Source organism: Peromyscus californicus, unplaced genomic scaffold, assembly GCF_007827085.1.
Source record: "Peromyscus californicus insignis strain IS unplaced genomic scaffold, ASM782708v3 Scaffold_17__1_contigs__length_78620276, whole genome shotgun sequence".
In the NCBI taxonomy this organism is placed as follows: Eukaryota; Metazoa; Chordata; class Mammalia; order Rodentia; family Cricetidae; genus Peromyscus; species Peromyscus californicus.
This window is the reverse complement of record NW_026294469.1, coordinates 12,902,945-12,925,889: the sequence shown is the minus strand read 5'-3', so window position 1 is coordinate 12,925,889 and position 22,945 is coordinate 12,902,945. Positions and strand designations below refer to the sequence as shown.

Genomic DNA, 22,945 nt, shown 5'->3' with positions numbered 1-22,945 from the left:
TCTTGTCTCCTAAACCAGGGTTGTTCCTCTGGATAGTAACAGAAAAATTATACATTGATCTACTAATACCACTAACTGTGGACTCTTAGGATAATGCATTCTCATGAACTAGCTATGTGCACTTGACAGGACTTTGTGTGATAGGTATATACAAATTCTATCGGATTAAAAGAAAATAAAGAACGAAATAAAATGAAAATATGAGGAGAAAGCGTCTTCATTGTTGGTAGTGTGGTACCAAAAGCAACTTGAAATTATTTAGCCTTTAAAATGAATTTATCAGATATTTTAAATTCAAGCAGAGGCATGAGCCAATACCAGATCCAAGCTTTCACCTCATGTTTTATTAGGTGACTGTGGATAATCTAATTTACAGATGCTAAATATTTACAACGAATTTGTTACTGTGTTTCCAACACATACAATTTTGTATCCACATTTCATGAAACCCCTTCTGCATTTTGAGGTAGGGGAACTAGTCTCAAAAGCTTAAGCAGCACCTGAAACTTGTAGTTCCTCTTGAGAATGTCTTATTAGGAGATCCGCTCCTTCCTCAAGTTTAGTTCTTATTTCCACGTGAAAGCTTTATTTCCTTGTCCTAATATCAAGAAAGTTCTTTGTAACTTAAGTTCTTCCTAGTTCTAGCTCTCAAATGAATTTTAACTAGGAAACGTTTCCGTTTTATATCTCTAATTCAGTATGGGGAAAAATCTGCAATGTCAGCGAAACTGTGCACATGACTATACAATGCGTGGAATGTAATGATAAAAATTAATGTAAATGTGCAATTAACGGAGCTTAAAGCTAAAGTGCAATTACAACGGAATGGCATAGTGCTGTCAAAGGCTGTTGGGCCAGAACTTAGTTCTCAACGGTACCACTGGCTTCACTAGCTAAAAACCTTTTGCAATGCTAACAGTTCCAATTTGACTTCAATTTTTTTCTTCCTTCTAACACATTAGCACATAGAGCATGCATAGTTATGTTTATTGACCTTTTTCTCCCCTTTCTACATGGCCAAGAAACCATACTTGTACAACTAATCATAAAAGCATACCATGTCTTAACAATATTATCAATAGATTTAGTGGTCATTTTGTTTACTTTGCCTTTTTTGCAAATATTCTTTCTATATTTCCACTCTGCAGGAAATGGTGGTCTTTTAATATTGAATTAACTATTGAATGCTATTTGATTTTCTATCTGCAGTATATCATTCCTTGAAATATCTAGGCATTATACCAATTAAAGTTTATCTCTATCTAATTTGGCCATAGAAAAATTTGGAAGGTGTCTATAGTCTAACTCATGAGCTCTCAAAATCCACAAAAATGACACATTTTTGGAATATATGAGGTCTTTTGATACAAATTATTTAAGTAGTTACTCATTATTTTATAGGACATTCTTATTTTTGAATAAGTTTATTATTAACAGTTACTCTAGCATCAGATATGTTTCCTGTAGTGTATTTGACTATAGTCAACTTATAATTATCCACATTAACATAATGGACCATTTAAGTAGCACTTGTGTTTGAGCTTAAAATAAATCTTCTTATGGAAAATTGAATACAGAAATACACTTTAGCGATGTGCAATATTACTTCAGAATTAATGATACAATAATAATTTACATATATAATTTAGAATATTGTCCTGTGCTTCAGTCCTTAACTGTAATTAGCTTTGACCTAAATGATTCCTTAGTGAAGACACCACTGTTCTCCAGCTGCCTTTTGCCCCTCCCACTTCATCATAAGCTGAGCACAGCTGCTTGCTCAGCAATGTGTTTTTAGTTAGGGCCTGGGGAAAGACAGTGTCATCAATGTGAGAAGATCGACATGTGTATGTGTGCACACACATACATAATTTGTAGTATGAAATAATAAATGTACATGTACTACTCTCTTTCTCTCTCTCTCTCTCTCTCTCTCTCTCTCTCTCTCTCTCTATATATATATATATATATATATATATATATATATATATATATACACACACATATAATGCCAATAATGACATTATTTAATTCATGGTAGAGAGCTATATCAAAAAAAAATGCTAGAAGCCAGGCAGTCACAGTTCTAAATTTCAGCGTTGACATTTATTTGCTGTCTGTGGTGCTATAGGAAATTATTTGCATTTTCTTCTTGCCTTTGAGAAGAGGTACTGATGTGCATGTTGGGTTAAATGACTTCACATATGTAAATGGCTTGACACGTGTTGATTTTGTGATGAGTGCTATGCTTTTCTCTACCCAATCAATTCCTGGGATCCTCGCAGAAGAGTGTACAGGACAGGTGGCCTAACTTAGCTCTCCAGACAGAGAATTATGGGTCCCTCAATCCTTGGTTTTGCTGGTTTTAAAGTTTAGGTTTCAAGATAGCAAAGTTTCATATTCAAATATTAATTTTTGCTTATTAATTTTCTGAGGAACTTATCATCTTAATTTTCTGAAAAATATTAAAACTGATTTTTTAATATTTTAAAATGTTATTTTAATAGAATATTTACTTTAATAAAATATGAAATTTTAATATGTTTTATTAGCGTATATTAATGACAGTTAACAATGGGGTTCATAAAATTTTCTTGCATTTACATAATATATTTCAATCATATTTTCTCACTGATCATTTTCTCTTTTCCCTTCCATGTTTCCCATGATCCCACTTCTACTTTAGTATCCTTTTTTCCTGATGACCCGATGAGTTTCACTTGGTTGCTTACAAGAGCTTGTGAAGGAGTTTGTTCACAGGAGCACCTCATCATCAGCCACACTGCTAGAAAGAGAAAGTCTCTCCCTCCATCACCAATCATAAAACCTGCTGTTTAAAGACTTGTTTTCAATGGGAATGGAAGATTTTGTTTTAGAGAAATAGCCTAGAGATAGCATATTTACACAGGACTTCATTTCTTCTCTGACAGTTTTAGGGAAAACACTTGCTGTGTAGTATCTAGAACACACAACTTTCAAGCTTTAGTTTACATCACTTTTGTCCTATACTTATCCAAATACCCGCTGTTTCCTATGGATCTGCCTTTAAAATTGATATTTTAACTTTCATTTAATTCTACTAATCTGTTATATTAGAAACTCCCAGAGTTCTTGTGAACTCATGATGAATGGCAAGCCTTTTGGTGTGGAGAGGCTAAAACATAATAAGTCCTAACAATTTATTCAAAAATATTTTTGGCTCCAGGAGCTGCCAACTCATGGCAGGGCTTTATTCCACTTATTTTTAAAATGGTTTACAAAGTGATAATAATATGTGAGACCATTGTTATCCTTTGAACAAAAAATGGAAATACTCACCAACGTGAGCAAACAGGAGGTCATAAGTCATGGCCTAGTGTATGGGATGCTCCTGGCTTTCATAAAATCAGACTGGCTCACAGGCATCACTCAGAGGTAGAAAAGCCTTGCTGTGTTGAGTTCTACAGGGATGATAATCATGGTGATGATGATGATGGTGATGGTGATGATGATGATGATGATAAAATGGGCATGTAACATGCTTTTCACAGTTGTATGATTTTTAAATAGCAATCAAAGAAAGACCGAAAATACCTATGTCCACAGACTGTTCATTTTTCTCCACTTTTTCAAACAAGCTTTCAGAATTATGCTGGGATTATGTATATGCAGCTCCCTAAGTGTCTTTAAGTTCCAGAGCAGCAGATGTCAGCGCACTTCCGTGGCACTTTTCCTTGACCTGAAAGTGATGACCGTCCTGTAGACGCACTGCTTGTTCATCTGTTTTCTTCTGCATCTGTAGCTAGAGTTTTCCTGCCTGGCCCACAGTCAGGATAAATCTCTCTCACCTGCCAGTCTCACAGCCGCTCAGACCTGACCAAGTAAACACAGAGACTTATACTGGTTACAAACTGTATGGCCGTGGCAGGCTTCTTGCTAACTGTTCTTACAACTTAAATTAATCCATTTCCATTCATCTATACCTTGCCACATGGCTCGTGGCTTACCGGCATCTTCACATGCTGTTTGTCATCGTGGCGGCTGGCAGTGTCTCTCTGACTCAGCCTTCCACTTCCCAGCTTTATTCTCCTCCTTGTCCCGCCTACACTTCCTGCCTAGCCAATGGCCAATCAGTGTTTTATTTATTGACTAATCAGCAACACATTTGCCATACAGAACAACCCACAGCATGTATCTTTGCTGTAAGTGCATAAGACATTGTGAACTTCTGGTATTGTGGCAGTTTGGTGCTAGTGCTCAGTGGAACAGGGCTATTTGGATATTTACTGATCAAATAAGACATGATGTATACATTTCTGTGATTTGTACCAGGAAATCTTTGGTCTTGTCTTAGGATCTTTTCCTGTTGCCTTGATAAAAATCACAAAAACAAAACAAAAACAGTTCAAAGGAGGAAGCTTTTATTTCAGTTTACAATCCAAGGGTACAGTCCCTCATAGCGTGGGAGTTCAGAAATCAGGATCTTGAAGGAACTACTCAAATTCCATGAAGAGAGTGGAAGCAGATACCCATGAATGCTGTGTTCAGCTCACATTCTCTTGTTAAAACAGTCCAGGAGCCCAGCCTAGGGACTTATGCCACCCAGAGTAGGCATATCTTCTCACTTCATATAATCTTTACAAGATAATCTCTGACAGGAATTCATGCCCATAATCCCATCTCCCAGGGGATTCTAGATCTCACAAAGTTGTCAACTGAGATTAACCATTATGTGCTCCAAGCATATTTTAATTTTTTTATCACAGTACCCGAAGTTTAGTGTTTAGAACTTAATAATGTATTTGAGTTGGACCACTGGCCTCATTGTTTATATGACAATCCTATGTTCTCAGGCAAAAGGAGGCTGAGAATAAGTAAGTTAAGCTGCCAGACGTGCTTGGGTTAAGCATAGGTCCAGCAAGGGAATCTAAGACAAAGCATGGCCGAAGCTTCTGTCCTCACTGTGGATACATGCCCTCTCTAAACGCTGTCTCTGACTCAAGTGGAAAACTTTGTTTACAAGATGAAGTTAGAAAGGTTTGAAATTAGCATTCAAACATCTTTATTTTCCAAAAAGAGAGAAATTCATCCCTTGAAGAAACATTTCTAAGGGATTTGAGCACATTATTTTGAGGTGAAAGCATTAGATTAAAAATCAGGAAAATTAAGTACATTCCTCAGAAAAGATTCTTTGTAGGTGTGACATACTATCAGAATAGAAAACAAGGTGTGTGTGTGTGTGTGTGTATGTGTGTGTGTGTGTGTGTAGGTGTGAGTGTGTGAGTGTGAGTGTGTATGTGTGAGAGTGTATGTGTGTGATAGAGAGAAATTTCTCACTTTTCTTGATATTTTTCATCTTTTTCTGTAGATCCAATATAATAATAGTTTCCTGCTGAAATAAAAATGGGACACAGGAGATATTCTCTGAGTTTCAACTAAGTTCCTATCTGTAAGCCATGTTCTTTGACTTGTGAAAAGAAATCAACATAAAGTAACGAACAAATGGAGCATCCTGTTTACTTTATACAGTATATATTACTTATTTCACTTATTATTAGAGATTCTAGTGCCTTAAATAAACAGCCATTCTGGATATCTGAGACAGGGAAAAGCAATAGTACACTATTCCAAATTAATCAATACCATTGAAAACAATAAATGAATATCTTGAAAACATTTTCATAGTTTCATGGAGAGTTTATAGGTAAATATTGTTCAATTATAGGTAGCTTACAGGAAATTTTTTGAGGTTATTTTCTTCATTTTTATAAGTGGCTAAGGTGGAGAACCCAAATTTCTTTGATACTGCTGTAAAATGCCAGGCTCCTATTGTATGCTTAATAAATGCAGAAAGGAGAAGTTATAATCTATGAAGATTTTGCCTTGTTGACCAAATAATATGAATGGTTTGGATAAAACAGTAATAATGGAGTAAATTTCTGGCTACACCCGACTGCTGTGAACATGGTGTGCAGCAGTTGATGGAATAAGTGAGTACTGTCCCTCACTTCACACAGTTTTGGAACGCTATTTAAATAAAACAAAATTTAATGTAGGGCAGGGATTTTTCTTTGACTGACTCTGGGAAAGCATTGATTCTCCTTTAATACTGGAAGTATTGTGACTATTTATGACTATCCCTTGCATTGACCAGTTCATTTCAACTGTACACATTAAATAATGGTGCCACTTCTGAGGTGAGTCCAGTCTATTGTGACTTTCAAATGCATCTACTACATATTTTTTACCTGCATACACACACACACACACACACACACACACACACCCTTGTGTACACACCAGTATACACACACACTCATATTGAGGTGTTACCCATTTTGTTCGGCATATTGGAAAAAGATTAAATTTAAAAATCACACACATAGTGTTGCATTCTTTTTTTTATGTTAAGACAGTCTATCTGGGGACAACTACAACTTATTATTTATTCAACCTAATAAAACATGTAGAAAAACCCTAAGGTGGGAGGAAGCAACTAAAACGGAGTCATTGACACGGCCATTTAATTCATCTAGTATCAATCCTAAATCAGAAGGTCAGTTTGCTTCACTTATCAAAACTGACATAGTGTTATCTATAACAGTGGCAGAGACGTCACCCAGATCTTTGATACTCTGGAGTTATTTTTGCTGTCAGTGGAATCAGCCAAAAGATGTGAGAACTTACAGAAGCAATTTAATCATTGACTAATATCACATTATATGTCATAAATGCATCAAATTATATTTCACAAATGAATTTCTTATTAAATAATAATGTCCAAATGAACATTTCTTGAAGGAACTCAACCTGTGTGAGAATTTCCGTTAACGCTGCGTCTACCTAGTAAATTGCAACGTCAGTGCGCCCTAGTGGTGAAAGTGAGATACTGCAGCTTCAAAAAGTACTAGGCATGGTTAATACTGGAAGGGTTTCCCACTCACTTCCGAGGCTTATTCTTTCCTGGGTACCATCATGTTATACTAAATAAAGCCCCGAATTTCTCAAGGCAACGTGTGCATATGTCTAAATGGTTATCTGGTATTGAATTGGTATGGGATATAATTTCAAGAACTAGCATGAGGTAATAGAAAGAACGTTAGCAGCTATGATGCCAACAAAATTTGAGTCTATATCCTGAGAGTGGAAATTCTATGCTGTTAGCATGGCATGTGATTACTTTGAAGTTGCTATTTTGAAGACCATAAATCATATATGTACAGGTAAACACAATACTTGCTTCAAACACTGTAGTCATTATTGAAATGATATGATTTTTTTTTCCTAAAAAATAAAGTATTGTTTATGTGGGAAGAAGCGAGAGAAATAGATGTTTCTATTTACGTTTGTGATGAAAAGTCTGTTTTCTTTCATGGAAACTATGCTTCCCAGTGACCTACAGACATCACCTCCTAGGCATTTAGGCATTCCAATCCCTGAACTGAGAAGGGCTTTTACCAGGATTATGAAAATCAGTTATATTCATTTCATGATAAATGAAAAATTAATGAGTTTTTTTTACCTATTTTTTTTCTGTGCTACTCCTCATGCAGATCTCTCCCCTCAGGCTATGTCTTCTCATGGTCAGCAGGCATCACGCTGTACTTGAGCACACTTAGACACTGTCGTGATTAGTAAAGATGTCTGTAAAGAAGCTGAAACGGTGACTTAGAGGCTTCTGAGAATTTGAAGTTTGTACTGAGTATTTCCTTTCTTTTCACTTTGGTATAGAACATGTAAACAAGATAGCTATTGCTAGATAAATCCAGTAGGTGTGTAAATATTAGTATAGTTATTACATTATATGTATTATAAAACAGTATCTTCCAAGAAGAGGTGGTAGAGGCAGACAGGTGGTATTTCCATAAGTACTACAGGCCATTAAAAGAGTCTTCCTTAAGATTGCATTTTCAGAAACACAGCCCCCTGGCATGGTGGAAATCAGAACAATTCTATTCATTGCTTGAAAACTCACCTGCAATCATTGTGAGCATCCCAGATATGCAACGTTTTCTAAAGGGAACCGTGTGATAAGTTCTTTATGTAGTGTCTCTAAAAATCTCATTTTCCAGATGTTGAGCGATTGAAAAATTCAGATAACACATTTTGCCTCCATGGTGCATTACCATCCTGTCATGCTCCGAACCTTGCCTGTGTAAGCAAACACGGGTGGTACCAAAGGACCCAACTCATTAGCTGAGTCTCATAGTCAAAGGTTTATTTATTTGTATCTAACGCGTACGAGTGTTTTGCCTGCATGTATGTATATGCAGCATGCATATATGATGCCCACAGAGGTCAGAAGAGGACATCAAATCCCACGGTACTGGAGTTACAGACTGTATGGGCTGCCACGTAGGTGCTGGGAATCAAGTCCAGGCCTTCTGCAAGAGCAGCAACTGCTCCTATTGGTTGAACCGTATCTCCAGCTCCTAGAGTCTGAAATCTAAACTTCATCTGTTCTTTAAAAAAAGCTTATTTTTTACTTTTCATTAGGCATAGGTCTATGTGTCCGTGTGTAGGTGTGTGCATATTAGTGCAGGTCCTAGTGGAGGCCAGAGGCATCAGATCCCCCTGGAATGGGGGTTACAGGTGGTGGTTAGCCACCTTTTGTGGGGACTAGGAACTGAATTGTCCTCTGCCGGTGCTCTGAGCACTCTTAACCACTGGATAGTATCTCCAACCCTACACTTCATCTGTTTCCATCACCTTAAGATGGCTCACTTGCCCATGCTGGGTATTTGCAACAGCTGTATACTTGGCATGCACGCACCCAGGAAATCGCTGATGCTGCCTGGACTGGCAGCGCACAGGAAGGGCACAGGCTTAGAGGGGAGCAGGAGGCCGGGCGGTGTTGGCACACGCCTTTAATCCCAGTACTCGGGAGGCAGAGGCAGGCGGATCTCTGTGAGTTCGAGGCCAGTCTGGTCTCCAAAGGGAGTTCTAGGAAAGGCTCAAAGCTACACAGAGAAACCCTGTCTCGAAAAACCAAAAAAAAAAAAAAAAAAAAAAAAAGAAAGAAAGAAATAGAGGGGAACAGGAATGCGACAGAGAACACTAGAGCAGGGAGGAGCCTGTCTGTCCATCTCCCCTAGCCCCAGCGGATGCAGGATTGCATCATACTCTACTCACTCCTCAGGGGCAGTAGAAGTCTATTTTCTACTCTTATGCACACAATCACGTATTTTAATGTAGTTCTTCATGCTTCTGGGAATTCTATGAACACTGGCTTTGCTGAGTCCTATTTTCACTCAATATTTAGGGATTCTTTCATTTTACTATTAGGAACCACGTATGAACAAAACCTTTTCCAGGGCCCATCTGCTCATATTTTATTCATCTAGTGTCAGAATTCTCTTTTCCAGCAATCTGTTCCTAGAAGCCCAGTAGTCCTCAACAAGAGATGACACAAAATGGCACTGTTAACTTTAGGGAAGCACCTTTTGGTTTATTTGAATTATGATATGACCACGCTTGATTATTTTAATTATTGTAAAATAAAGCTCATTATTATAAGAAAGGAAAGAGGAAAGAAAGCTCTTGGGTCAATAATATCTGCCAAATATGACCTGAGTTTGATCTCCAGAACCCTTGTTAAAAAAAAATATAGGGTGGTGGTGGCACACACCTTTGATCCCAGCACCTGGCAGGCAGAGGCAGGCTGATTGATCTTTGTGAGTTTGAGGCCAGCCTGGTCTACAGTGAGTTCTAGACAGCCAGAGCTGTTAAACAGAGAAACCATGTCTGGAAAAAAACAAAACCCAAAAACCAAAAACTTGTGCAGTGGCTCAAGCTTGTGCTCCCAGACTTCGGGTGTAGACACGGATGGATTCCCAGGCCCTCTGGCCAGCCATCCTAGACTACTTGGTGAGTCCCAGGCCAGTGAGGGAATCTGTCTATAAAGAGGCAAATGACACCCAATGTTGTCCTCTGGCCTCCATATATGTGCCCGTAAATCTGCACACATGCACATGTATGTGCAAATAGAAGAACATTTTCCTTATAAAGCAGTGTATCTCTATTTGAGGTCTAATTAATAAAGTAAAATTATTTCCAATAAAAATGCTTATCATTTAACTTGAGTCACATTTTACTTCTCTTTTATCCTTGCTTTTCTGGGGAGGATGATGTAGTTGAAGATTCATCTGCCATGCTCTGGGATTGTTTCCTCTGTGTGTTTGCCTCTTGAGGGCCTGCAGTGACTTTCTGAGCCTTCCTATGTCTCCGCAGAAAACTGACTTTTTTTTTGCCCCTGTACCACATTCCATTATTTCTTGCATTTCACACCAAATTTGAAGCATTTGCCTCAAATCTTCAAATTACTTTTAGCTGTTTGAAAAAAATGACCTGGAGTGTCTAGAAATATTCCTGCTCCCTTTAGTCTTCTGTTGGCTTTGCCAACTTTCATTTTAAATCTGGCCACTTCCCACCACCTTCTCTCAGCACCACACAAAAGCTTTTGGATAGAGAGATGCATGACTTTCCTTTTCAACCAGTGCTTTCATATTTCGTGGTATATCCCATTAGGAATTATCAAGGCAATTAGTGGACTGCAATAATAACAAATACAATGAAGACCAGCAACAATCAATCATATGTCATGAATGTGTGGATATGACAGTTTATAGTGTGAAGTATGTGGTTTAAAGATATAAAACATTATTTCATATTAATATGCTTACTTAAGATTGTCAACAGACTGTTCCCATATTACTTCTGCACACCTTGACTCACATTTCTGTTCTCAGATTCTCCAATGTTCCTGACCAAATAATGTGTTTTAAATTTGAAACAACAAAAACCTTCAGACGCTAACCCACATATCAAGTGACATTGAGTTACTTATGTTTTGTCTAGAAATCTTATTTTTATTTAACATTCAGAGTCTGGAGAGATTGCTATTCTTCCACATGACCTGATTTTGGCTCCAGAAACCACATCAGCTGATTCACAACAACTTGTAACTACAGTTCTAGAAGATCTAATGCATTTATCTGTCCTTTGTAGGCACCCATCCATACATGACATATGCACACAAAGACACATATGCACACACACACACACACACACACACACACACACACACACACACACACGAATAAAAAATAAAAACGATCTCTACATATGCCTGGTTGGGCTAAGTCATCCTTCCCTGGCTCAGATAAGTACAAACTGCCTGATGAACTGATGAAAAATGACAAGATTAAATCTAGGAAGTGATTAAAGAAAGAAATAAAGAAAATGTGGTGAAAATAGCAAACTGGAGAAATGATAATAGTGTTTAGCCAGGAAGAGCAAAGCCGGCAGTACTGCAGGACTGAGAGAAACCCAAACCAAACATGAGAGCACTCCACAGGTCAGCAGTGGTGGGCTTGGGTTGATAGGCCAGTCTACCAGCACACTGGTTTTGACATTAGATATATCATGAAGACACAGAAATTCAGTTGGTCATTAGCAAGGATTTATAGAACATATAGATACAACACAGCACGGCCATTCCAAAAGAGTTTCGAAGCTAAGTTCATGGTCCCTATGTGAACACATTTTGATTGGCAGGTTGGCATGCCTGACTTTTGGCCTAATTGACTGTGGCTATTTCCACACTTTTCACTTAGCAGATGTTACATGTTGAATCTTCATCACAGTAGCTTTCAAAAACCACTGCAAAATTAATTAAGTAATTACCAATAGGTGATTCAAATAATGTGGCCTATTTAGTCACATTAGTTCTTAGAACCTTATCTAGCAGCATTAGTTAATAATTACTGTGATTATCCATTCAATAAGACGCAGAGCAACTGCATCTCAGCTGAGAAATGTCTTAATTTTTATGGGTATTCATTTCTTATACATCGTTGAAAATTATTTCTTCGGCAGCAGCAAAATGGTGCACATAGCTCTTCTTTCCTTAGCATCTTCATTTTGTAACATCTTATAAGCATGTCAGGCGTCATTTAAAATTTCACTCTTTGTCAAATGTGAGAGTACTATAGGCATTTCAGTCTTAAGTCCCTTCTATGAAATGTTGTAATTCACATGACATGTAAAGTAAAGGTTGAGACTTACTCAGTTGGCAGTGCTGCCCAGGCTGAGGTCTCTCTTCTTTAGACAGGACTCTCTCTGTACACCACGGTTGTGTGACATTTTGTTTGTGTTCTGACAAATAAAGCTTGCCTGGGGGTCAGAGGGTGGAGCTAGCCACTAGTTAACCATAAAGGCGGGGCAGTGGTGGCACACACCTTTAATCCCACCCTTGGGAGGAGGAAGCAGGAAGTTCAAGAGTTCAAGGCCACTCTGAGCTACAGGAGATTGAACCAGTCTAAAAGAGAAACAGAGCTAGGCTGTGGTGGCTCAGGCCTTTAATCCCAGCACAGGGAGGTGGAGAGGGGACTATAAGGTGGGTGGAGAAAGGATCTCTCGCCCATTCAGTCTGAGATTCCTAGAGACAGGACCTCCCCTCTCCACATTTGGTCTGAGGATTTGTAGAGACAAGATCTCACCCCATTCCATCAGAGGCTCGGGAGAAGTAAGAAGGCACCAGGGGCTGGTCCTTTGCTTCTCTAATCTTTTGAGTTATTACCCCGATATTTGACTCCTGGTTTTTAACTAATAAGACTAATTAGGATCATGCTTCACACCACTGTATGTGACTTTACAGATATGAATAAGATTTGTATTTATACATTCTTTTCAATTCTATTTAACTTAATTTAAAAATACTGTTTTCTACATCTGCACTATCACAATATATACATTGCAGGTGGTTTATTATAGATGTTTTCTCAAAGGAAGCGAAAAGAATTTCACTAGGTGATCATTATGTAATTTATTCTTCACCTATTATGAATAAGGTTTCATAAAAGAAAAATACAGAGGTTTGACCTCTGAGGGCATGCTGTGCAATAACAGGAAAAAGTTGTGATTTTCAAAGGTGTTAATTCCTATTATGTAAATTAACATAGATATAATTTTTATACATTAATGTGATTATAAGAAGTTTTCATTGCTTTCTAGCTCAGTATCTGAAAAGGGTCACATTCTACCCGCACAGCGTATTGCTTCTTTGTCACTGATGGGCTCAGTGGCGGAATGCTTGTCTACCATGCCGGAAGCTCTTGGTTTGGTTAGTAGTACTGCAGGCAAACCAAAGCCAGCTTCCCACGTGAGTGACTGTAAGACTGCGCCTTCCTAAGTGGAGGGTAGTCTCTGGTGTGCTTGGGTCAACACGGTACAGTACTGAATACAAAATCTTGTGGTTTGCTGGGTTCTGTTTGGTGTTCTCTGAAACAGCGGTCCATGCTTACAACTCTCCCTGCTTTAGAGCTTTTTCAGCTCATTGACTTCAAATCTTAGGCTAAGACTGGTATCTAACCAGAAGTCTGCATTCTCCTTTTTGTTAACTTTTGAAATTAGTATTATTTTGAGTTAATGTACAAAATAGTGGGTTTCTGTATGACAGTTTCAGATATTTATATATGTTTGCACACACATACACCCATCATATTTACCTCTTTATTCCTATTGTCCTCTCCTCCTTACTACTGGTCCCTTCCAACCCCCAAATACTCCACATTCCTGCTTTGAGGTCATATATAAATGACATGAGTCGATTTAAAATTTAATTAAAACACATAAAATTACAGAAAAACACATGCTGGATTCTCTTCCTCAACACATTAGTTCTCCCTTCTCTCCTCTTTTCTCTCTTTGAATACTTTCCTTTCCTAAGTCCCCCTCTGTTTACACGCCATGTATATGCACACATACATGTGCACATATATCTAGTTTGTACATATGAAAGGACACATGTATTTGCCTGTCTAATTTGCTTACCATTTTCCTGCAAATGACATATTTTTATTCTTCTCTATGGCTGTATATATGCATTATATATTTTCCTTATCCATCCATCTGTTACTAGGTCTCAGTTCAGTTCCCTATTTTGGCTTGAAGAATAATGCTGTAGTAATATGTTAGTGCAAGGATCTCCATGCTATGATGCCTTTGATTCCTTCATGTGTATATATATATATGTATATATTCCCAGCAGTGGTGTACCTGGATCATGTGGCAATTCTGCTTCTGCTTCATTGGTGAACTTTCATACTGAGAGCCTTGGTGGCACTAATAGCTGCATAGCATAGACCAGCCATGTAGACAGGCTCATTTTGACCTTCGTCTTAACAGCATTTGCTGTCATTTTTTTCTTTCCCTCTGTCTCTCCCTTCTTCCCTCCTTCCTTTTTTCCTTTCTGTTTTGAGATGAAGTTTCACCCTATACCCGGGTTTGTTTGGAATTCACCACCTTTTGCAATCTGGCTTCACAGAAACTCTCTTGCTTCAGTCTCCTGAGTGTTGGGGTTATAGGCATGGGCCTCTAGCTTGAATGGTAGCCATTCTGATTGGGTTGAAATGGTATCCTGACGTAGTTTTATTGTGTTTGTCCCTGATTAATTAAATAAACCAGGTGCAAATAAGAAATGCAAATGTCCGATGCCTAGATGAAATCCTGTTCCTTTAGAAAAGAAAATGACTTAATTCCTTTAACTCACTGCATTAATATCAGAAGTCCTGTTTCTCGATGTTAGAATAATATGCCATTACTGATAAGCCATAACTTTAGCTGCCAGTTCTTCTGGAACACGATTGTCAGTTAAATTCTTTCAGGTAGAATTCTGCATGTTACTAGGTATTCTGATGCTTTTCTCATGAAAATTGGAAACTGAGACCAGGTTAGAGTTGTCACCTCCTGTTGAGAATACTGAACCCAAATGAGTTAGAGCATTTTATATATATACAGAACCTCATGCCAGCAGACATTGTAAACATGTTAGAATACTTACCCTGCACTCTAAGGTTACTTTTCTGACATTGTGTTCTGCATCCTTTTAAGTGAGAGTTACCAGAGGTGCATATAATTTAGAGTAACCCAATAGACAAACCCGAAACAACATTGTCAAACCTTGCCTTGCATTTGATTGCAAGACACACATCCCTCTGAAGCATAGATTTCTCATTTTTTCAGAAGAATTGTCATAGAGGAATAGAGATCTGTTCATAGGACTATTGAGAGGGTTAAATGGGAAATGGAACTGTACATTAATGGGTTAGTAAGGATTTCCTCTGTAACATGTCTGGACCAAGTCATGGTATCATATAATCTGTGTGAATCTTAATCATGAGAATGATTAATACTTTACACTCGTGGACCTGAGAACTGTGTGCTTATGTACAAGATGAATAGTCTTTCTGCCGAAAGGAGACATGTAATTCATTTGATGTTAGATAAAGATGGTTGGTATTGAGAATGAAATCATGGGACAAATAATCTCACTTCAAATTCTCTGGTATAAGTTTTTCTCTCGGTTTTCAGTACTTTGTGTCTTGAGTTAGTGAAATAAAGATGAGTTATACAACCATGAGACACAAAGTTAGAAAAATTCAGCAAGACAATTACTTGTTATTAAATGATTCTAATTAGTTTAACCTTTACATTTACATGTTTAGATCCAAGTTGGACTAACAATTTATTATTTAAATAAAAAATTATCATATTTAAAAAGTGTATGTAAAGGGCCATGTCTCAGTAGGTAAAGCGATTGCCCATAAGCAGGACTATCTGAGCCTCAGTCCCAGCACCTATGCCAAATGCTGAATGTGGGGATGCATGCTTATAATCCCATCACTGGAATGGAGGTCAGTGGGAGCCCTGAGACTCTCTGGGTCGTCAAATGGATAAGCTAAAGGTTCAGTTACAGACCTGTCTCAAAAAATAAGTTAGACAATGATTGAGGAAGACTCCTAATGTGGACCTCTGGCTTCCCTACGACCAATCACATTAACATAGTTTCATGTCAAAAACATTTTGGTACTATTTGCTGCTGAATTTACCGGATAAGTTTTGCAAGTTGGTTTCCTTACAGCTGGTTTCTTGATTTCAATTCTTTTTGGTACTCGATTTTCTGCCTTTCATTTTACTGTGTTGGATGGGAGGTCAACAGCATTTGGAATCTGATTTTTTTTTTGGTTTTTCGAGACAGGGTTTCTCTGTGTAGCTTTGCGCCTCTCCTGGAACTCACTTGGTAGCCCAGGCTGGCCTCGAACTCACAGAGATCCGCCTGGCTCTGCCTCCCGAGTGCTGGGATTAAAGGCGTGCGCCACCACCGCCCGGCTTGGAATCTGATTTTAAATACCGGATCTCTTTTCTTCCCAACTACAGGACATTGATTGGCAAGGCAGAGTGCCCTTTTTCTTTCAGTTACAATCTTTGTCAGTGGACTTCTCAAAAATATGTTCTTAATGGTTAGCTTGTTTTGTTTTTGTTAAACATCAAGAGGGAAAAGCAGAAGTGACCCCTTTACAGCTTGATCATTGAGCTGATCTTGCAGGTGGATCAGTTTGTCATTATTTTTCCTAAGTAGTTCTGTGGACTCAACATGACACAGTTATAGTCATCTTGAGTCATACCTGCTGTGGTTGTTCCTGAGTAGTCCTGGCCAATTGCCCTTACACAGTTTTCCACAAATACTAAACATAGACATATCCATTTGAGTGGAGCTTTACCAGACTCTAGTGCTAAAAATGGACCTGACTGTGCTCTGTTATCTTCAGATATACCAAAGGTATGTGCTGGCTTGGATAATGTCACTTTTGTCTTGAGTACATTGTTTATATATTCTACCCAAATTGTGGGAATTCATTAACATTGCCACCCAGGACCATGCTTTTGTCCTGAATCTGGCTGCCTCTTTCTTTGGTCTCATAGTCTTTTGGAGCCAGTTCCTATGGGCTTTTTATAGTTTTATTCTTCAGTTCACAAAAAAAAGCTGTCATCCAATTTGGGGGCTAGAGAGATAGCTCAGCAGTGAAGAGTATTTGTTATAGTTATGAGTAATGGAGAGTTGGTCCCAGCACCTGCTAAACAAGCTGTGAGTCCTGCACATGCCTGTAAACCTAGCTCTAAGGGCCACAAAGAAAAGAGGAGTTTGAGATGGTGGCTGGCTTCCAACCCAGCTTAGAATGCATGAGCCCTGGCTTTAGGGAATGATTTTGCCTCAAAGGAATAGGAGGACACGAATAGAGATGACTCCTGGTGCCTGAACCAGAAGCACGGATGTGGTCACTTTAGAGAAAGAAATCAAGCAAATAGACATTTATGAATATAACACGTAATATTATATTAATACCATAATATAATATTTGAATTGCATATACATATGTAATTATGCAATTAGTTATAGTATTGATAGGATGCTAGATACAATATCTGAATAAATAAATATTTTCAACTTTAGGTTTTTTTCTTTGTAGGTTTTATTTTCTCCAGTGCTAGGGATGGACCTCACCTTTGTGACATAATGGCTTTACTATCAACATGGACATCTAGCCTCTAATATTTTGGTTTTGTTTTATATTTATAGTTTTTTTCTGTTTAAAATTGTGTGTGTATGTGTGTGTATGTGTGTGTGTGTGTGTGTGTGTGTGTGTGTGTGTGTGTGCATGTGAATGTATGTGTTGCATGTATGTGTGTGTAGGTGCATGTGTACCTGTATGTAGAGGCCAGAGATGGAAACTTTCTTCTTCCTCACCATTGTATATCTTACTTTTTGAGACATGGTCTTGTAGCTTAAGTTTTTCTGCCTGGCCCACAGTCAGGACAAATCTCTCTCACCTGCCAATCCCACAGTCGCTCAAACCCGACCAAGTAAACAGAGAGACTTATATTGGTTACAAACTGTATGGCCGTGGCAGGCTTCTTGCTAACTGTTCTTACAGCTTAAATTAATCCATTTTTATAAATCTATACCTTGCCACGTGGCTTGTGGCTTACCGGCATCTTCACGTGCTGTTTCTCATCATGGCGGCTGGCAGTGTCTCTCTGACTCAGCCTTCCACTTCCCAGCTCTATTCTCCTCCTTGTCCCGCCTATACTTCCTGCCTGGCCACGGGCCAATCAGTGATTTATTTATTGACCAATCAGCAACACATTTGACATACAGACCATCCCACAGCATGGTCTCTTACTGAACCTCCAGCTCACGAGTTCTTCCAGGCTGCCTATGCAGCAGACTCCAGGGTTTTTGCTGCCTACACCTTCCCAGTGGTAGAAGTACAAGTGTGCACTGGCACCCAGCGTTCTACATGAATGCTGGGGATCTGAGCTCAGGTTCTCATACTTGCCTGGCAAGAACTTTACTGAGCCATTTACCAACATAGCTATAGTTTTACTTGGAACTGTTGTTATTTATCACAGGAAGGGTGTTGGGGCTTTATTGAACAGTCAGACGTGAAGGACACACCCCAGTCAGCCAAGAACTTATCTCTGAAATGCATTGCTACTTATGAATACCCATTTAAAGTTGACTTAATGTTTTAAAAATTCCCTATCAGCCAATGTAAATAGTGCTTTCATTGGCATGGCCATAGGGGCCCTTACCATATGCCTCATATTCAAAGGGGCTTCTTAGCAATCTTTTAAAATTATTGTTCATAACACTAAAGAATGATATCCACAGGATCAAGTGAGAATATTTTGTCTACAGATTCTGTTAAATTTAATTTCTCAAATATAGGTAATTTAAGAGTTTTAAAATTTATTTATAAAGATATATTTTGTGAACCTAAGTTAAGAATGTTGCCTCAGAGTTTGTGGGTTTTGTTTGCTTTTTAGTTAACATACAAAGTAATATTTTTCATTTTGGTGTTTTCATATATACTTTGTGTTGGTTGATCCTCCCATTCACAGTCCCTTCTTCCATCTGTTTCCCCTACTCTTTCAACCCTGGTAGTGTCCTTTGTACTTTCTGGTTACAAGGACTATATTACTGCTTACCCACTTCCTCACACTTTTGTCCACCATCATGGTACCCTTTTTAGTTTCTTGGTTTGTACTTATGCATCTAAATATTTACCTATATGTGATGGTCAAAGCTAGGATTTGCAAATACATATGCAATATTCCTGTTTCTGAATTTTGTTACCTCACTCAATGTAGTAATTTCCAGATCTATTCATTTTATGAAGAGTCCATATTTTTCTTTATGGCTGAATAAAAATCCATCACATGTATGTTTCAGAGTTTTAGTGTCCATCTATCTGTTGATGAGTTCTTTGGGTACATGCTCAAATTGTACAGTTGTGTCATATGGTAGTTCTACTTTTGATGTTCTGAAAACTTCCACACTGATGTTTATAATGGGTCCCTCTTTTCCCACATCATCTCAAAATAGCCTGTTGTTATTTTTTTGATCACAACCATTCAGATGAGAGTGAGTTTTAACTTGCATTTCCCTAGTTAAGGGCATAAGACACTTTAAACAATGTATAGTAATCATTTATGTTTATTCTTTTGAGAACTGTCTGTTTAATTCGTTGACTCATTAGTTGATGGGTAGTTTTAGACTTTTTATGTTTAAGTTTTGTACTTATTTCTTTCTTTCTGGTCTTAACACCCTGTCTGAAGTGTAGTTGGATTTTTTTTTTATTTTGTAGGTTGTCTGTGTGTTTAGTCTATTGATGGTTTCTTTTGCTGTGAACCTTTGTCATTTAATGTAACCCCATTAGTCACTTTTGACATATTTCCTCTGCTATTACAGTCTTATTTTCAGAGAGTCATTACATAAGCCTTTATCTGGAAGTGTTTCCCTATGGTGGTTTCAGCATTCCACATTTTAAATTAATGTATCAAAAATGGATACATTTTGAATTGATCATTATTCAAAGTGAGAGATATGGACATATTTTCATACTTCTGAAAGTGAAATCTGGGTTGGCCAATACTACTTGTTCAGTCTTTTTATCTTTCATCCAGTGTGTGTTCTTGACATTTTTGTCAAAATATAGATTTGTGGGTTTTATATTCAGTTCCGTTGTTCTACACATCTATTTTGATGTTGCTACTGTGATGTCTATGTCATCATGGTGCTGTAGTGTAGTTTGAGATTATCTGTTCAATACATCCTGGATATTTTTTGGCTAGAATTGCTTTCCCTGTCTATGGTCTTTTGTGTTACCATTTGAATTTGAATTTTTTTCCTAGTTCTATGAGGAGTGTCACTAGAATTTAATGAGAATGTCATTCAATCTCCAAGTTACTTTAGTAAAATGGTTGTTTTCGTAGTATTAATTCTGCCAACCCAGGATCAGGTAAGGTCTTTCCAACATTTTTTTTTTTGTTGTTTAATGCCTTCTTAAAAAACATTAAATCTTGTTATTTTTTCAGATTTATTAGTGTATAAATAAATGACAAGATATTATATCCATTTTGAGTCAATGACATGGTATCTTGGTATAATAATATATTGTGAAATGATTGCTATAATCAAGAATCCTCACATAGTTTAAGGCAAAAGAGAAAGACAACCTCTTTCCATTCTCTTTGACGAGAGTAGTAATAAAGATCCTTCAGGTCTCTCTCATGAGGGCTCCATCTGTGACCTATTCATCTCCTAATACCACAGCACTAAGAAGTGAAACACATGAACTTGCAAATAATGCAAGATTCAGGTCACAGCAGAGCATTTTTAAAAACTGTTTTTTTTTTTTTGTTATTTGTTATTTGAGTTCTTCATGTATTTTCAGCATTAATACTTTTATATATACATAGTTTGCAAATATTTTCTCTCATCTCGTAGGCTAATTATTCATTATATTTGTGGTTTCCTTTTCTTTGAAAAAAATTATATCAGTTGCAATCTCATTTTTTGTTGTGATTTTGTTTTTGTTTTTGAGATCATGTCTAGAAAGCCATCACTCATTGTTAAGAATTTTACTTATATTTCTTTTTAGTATTTCAAAATTTTCAGATCATTTAAGTCTTCCATTCATGTCGAGTTGATATTTTAACACAGGAGTGGCCTAACTTTTTCTTTAGTGTCTAATTTTCTATTCACCACTTATTGAAATGATTGCCCTTTCTTCATGTACATTCTTGGCATATTTGTTGAAGACAAATTTATCATAATCCATGGATTTATGTTCAGTATATCTTACTCCATTGATCTATCTGTATATTTGCATCACTATCAGACTGTTTTGATTGCTGTAGCCTTTGAGGATAGTTTGAAATCAAGTAGTTTATGCCTTGATATTCACTTCTTGCTCAATTTCATTGACATGTCAACAGCCTCTTGTGATTCTACACAAATTTAAGGGTTTTTTTTTATGATTATATGAATCCCAGTGGGATTTTATAGTAATCATTTTGAGTGGTAAGGAAACTTTAATGGCTCAGCCGTTAAAGGCTAGGCTCACAACCAAAAAACAATTAATTATTTCAATCATTAACATAGGGTATTTTACCATTTACTGGTATTTTCAATTTTCTTCATCAATTGTTGCTTACTTAAGCTGTGTATGGTAGCTGATGCCTGTATTCTTAGCATTTGGAGGTCAGAAGCAGGATTTTCATGAGTTTAAAGAAAATCTAGGCTAAATTGTGAGTTTCAGTCAAGCATGAGCTGTACAGTATGACACTATCTCATAAATAAAAACATTTGTAGTTTTTAATGCATGGAACTTTAAAACCCTCTATTAAATATATCATTTATTTTATTTTTGACACTGTTTAAGTAGTATTTATAAATTGGAGGATAGTTTTTATATGTAGAAATACAACTGGTTTTTTAATGCCATCTTTTATCTTGCATGTTTCCTGAATTTAACTAACAGCTTTTGATGGAGTCTACAGTTGTCTGTACATGTAAAAATCATGCCATCCATAAACAGAGACAATTTTGATTTTTCATTTCAAATTTGTAGTTCTTTCTGTGGCCTCTTTGTTGTGCTCATTTTTTTCTACAATCCAAATGATTGTTTTGCGTATTATCTTAGGGGTGGTTTGCTGTACATGGATTTATATAGTCTTTTTATAGCATGGCCGCTTTCTCCTTCAACCATGGTTGACAGTTTTGCACCCTTTTCTATATTATTCAGCTATAAGGCTGTTTGTTTGAAACCTTTCCTTTTTAATTATAATGCAGGTGTTTGTCACTAACACTTTTCTCTTAGAGCCCTTTGTCTTGTATGCCAACCATTTGGTTTGTTTGTCCATTTCAGTTGTTTCAAGGTATTTTCCCTTTTAAATTTATTTACCCATTCATTGCCTAGAAATTTGTTAACTAATTTCCATGAATTTGTGACTTTTCCAACTTTCCTCCTATTGATAATTTCTCTTTCTTTTTAAAAGATATTTTATTTCATTCTTCTTTGTATGTTATATATATATATATATATATATATAAGATAGATATAGATATAGATATCTGTGTGTGTGTGTGTGTGTGTGTGTGTGTGTGTGTGTGTGTGTGTGCTTTTGTGTGTACATGTGCTTTTAGAGGCCAGAAGAAGGCATGGGTTCCCTTACAACTGCAGTGGCAGGCTGTTGTTAGCTGCCTGATGTAAGTGCTGGGACATGGACTCTAGTATTCTGCAAGAGCAGCAAGCACATTTAACCACTGAGTGATCTCTACAGCCCCTCCTGTTGATAATGCCGAATTTCACATCAGCATTCAGAAAACAATAAAGTTTTGTGGGGTCTGAGTCTTGTTTCACGGCCACAGATGTTTCTTCCTGCAAGCTGTTGTGTGTGCGTAGGAAGGATGCACATTCTGTTGCCATGGTGGTTCAATGGCCTGCTTGTATTTGTTCTTTGACCTAAAGTGTCACTCAAGTCTGATGCTTCTTCGCTTTGTTCATGTATGAAAGGAAGGTACTGAATTCCTCCATTGTTACTTCATAGTCAACATTCCACTTGTGCAAGGTTTACATTCATAGATTGAACAACAATAGACAAAAAAAAAGGTTTTAAAAAACCCGTATTTGAGCTAAACACATGGAGACATCTTTCTTATCATTATTCCATGGAAGAGCTCTGTATGACAATGATTGCGAAGCTTTTATCTTTATTTTTTATTTATTTATTTATTTATTTATTTTTTTATTTATTTATTTATTTATTTATTTATTTA

General features: G+C 37.2%; 1 protein-coding gene across 5 annotated transcripts in view; it reads left to right on the top strand.

Moving 5' to 3' along the window:
• The window catches only part of Nol4 (nucleolar protein 4), a 322,474-nt gene that overhangs the window by 87,923 nt on the left and 211,606 nt on the right, over nucleotides 1–22,945 (top strand). The gene's annotated exons all lie outside the window — the stretch shown is intronic.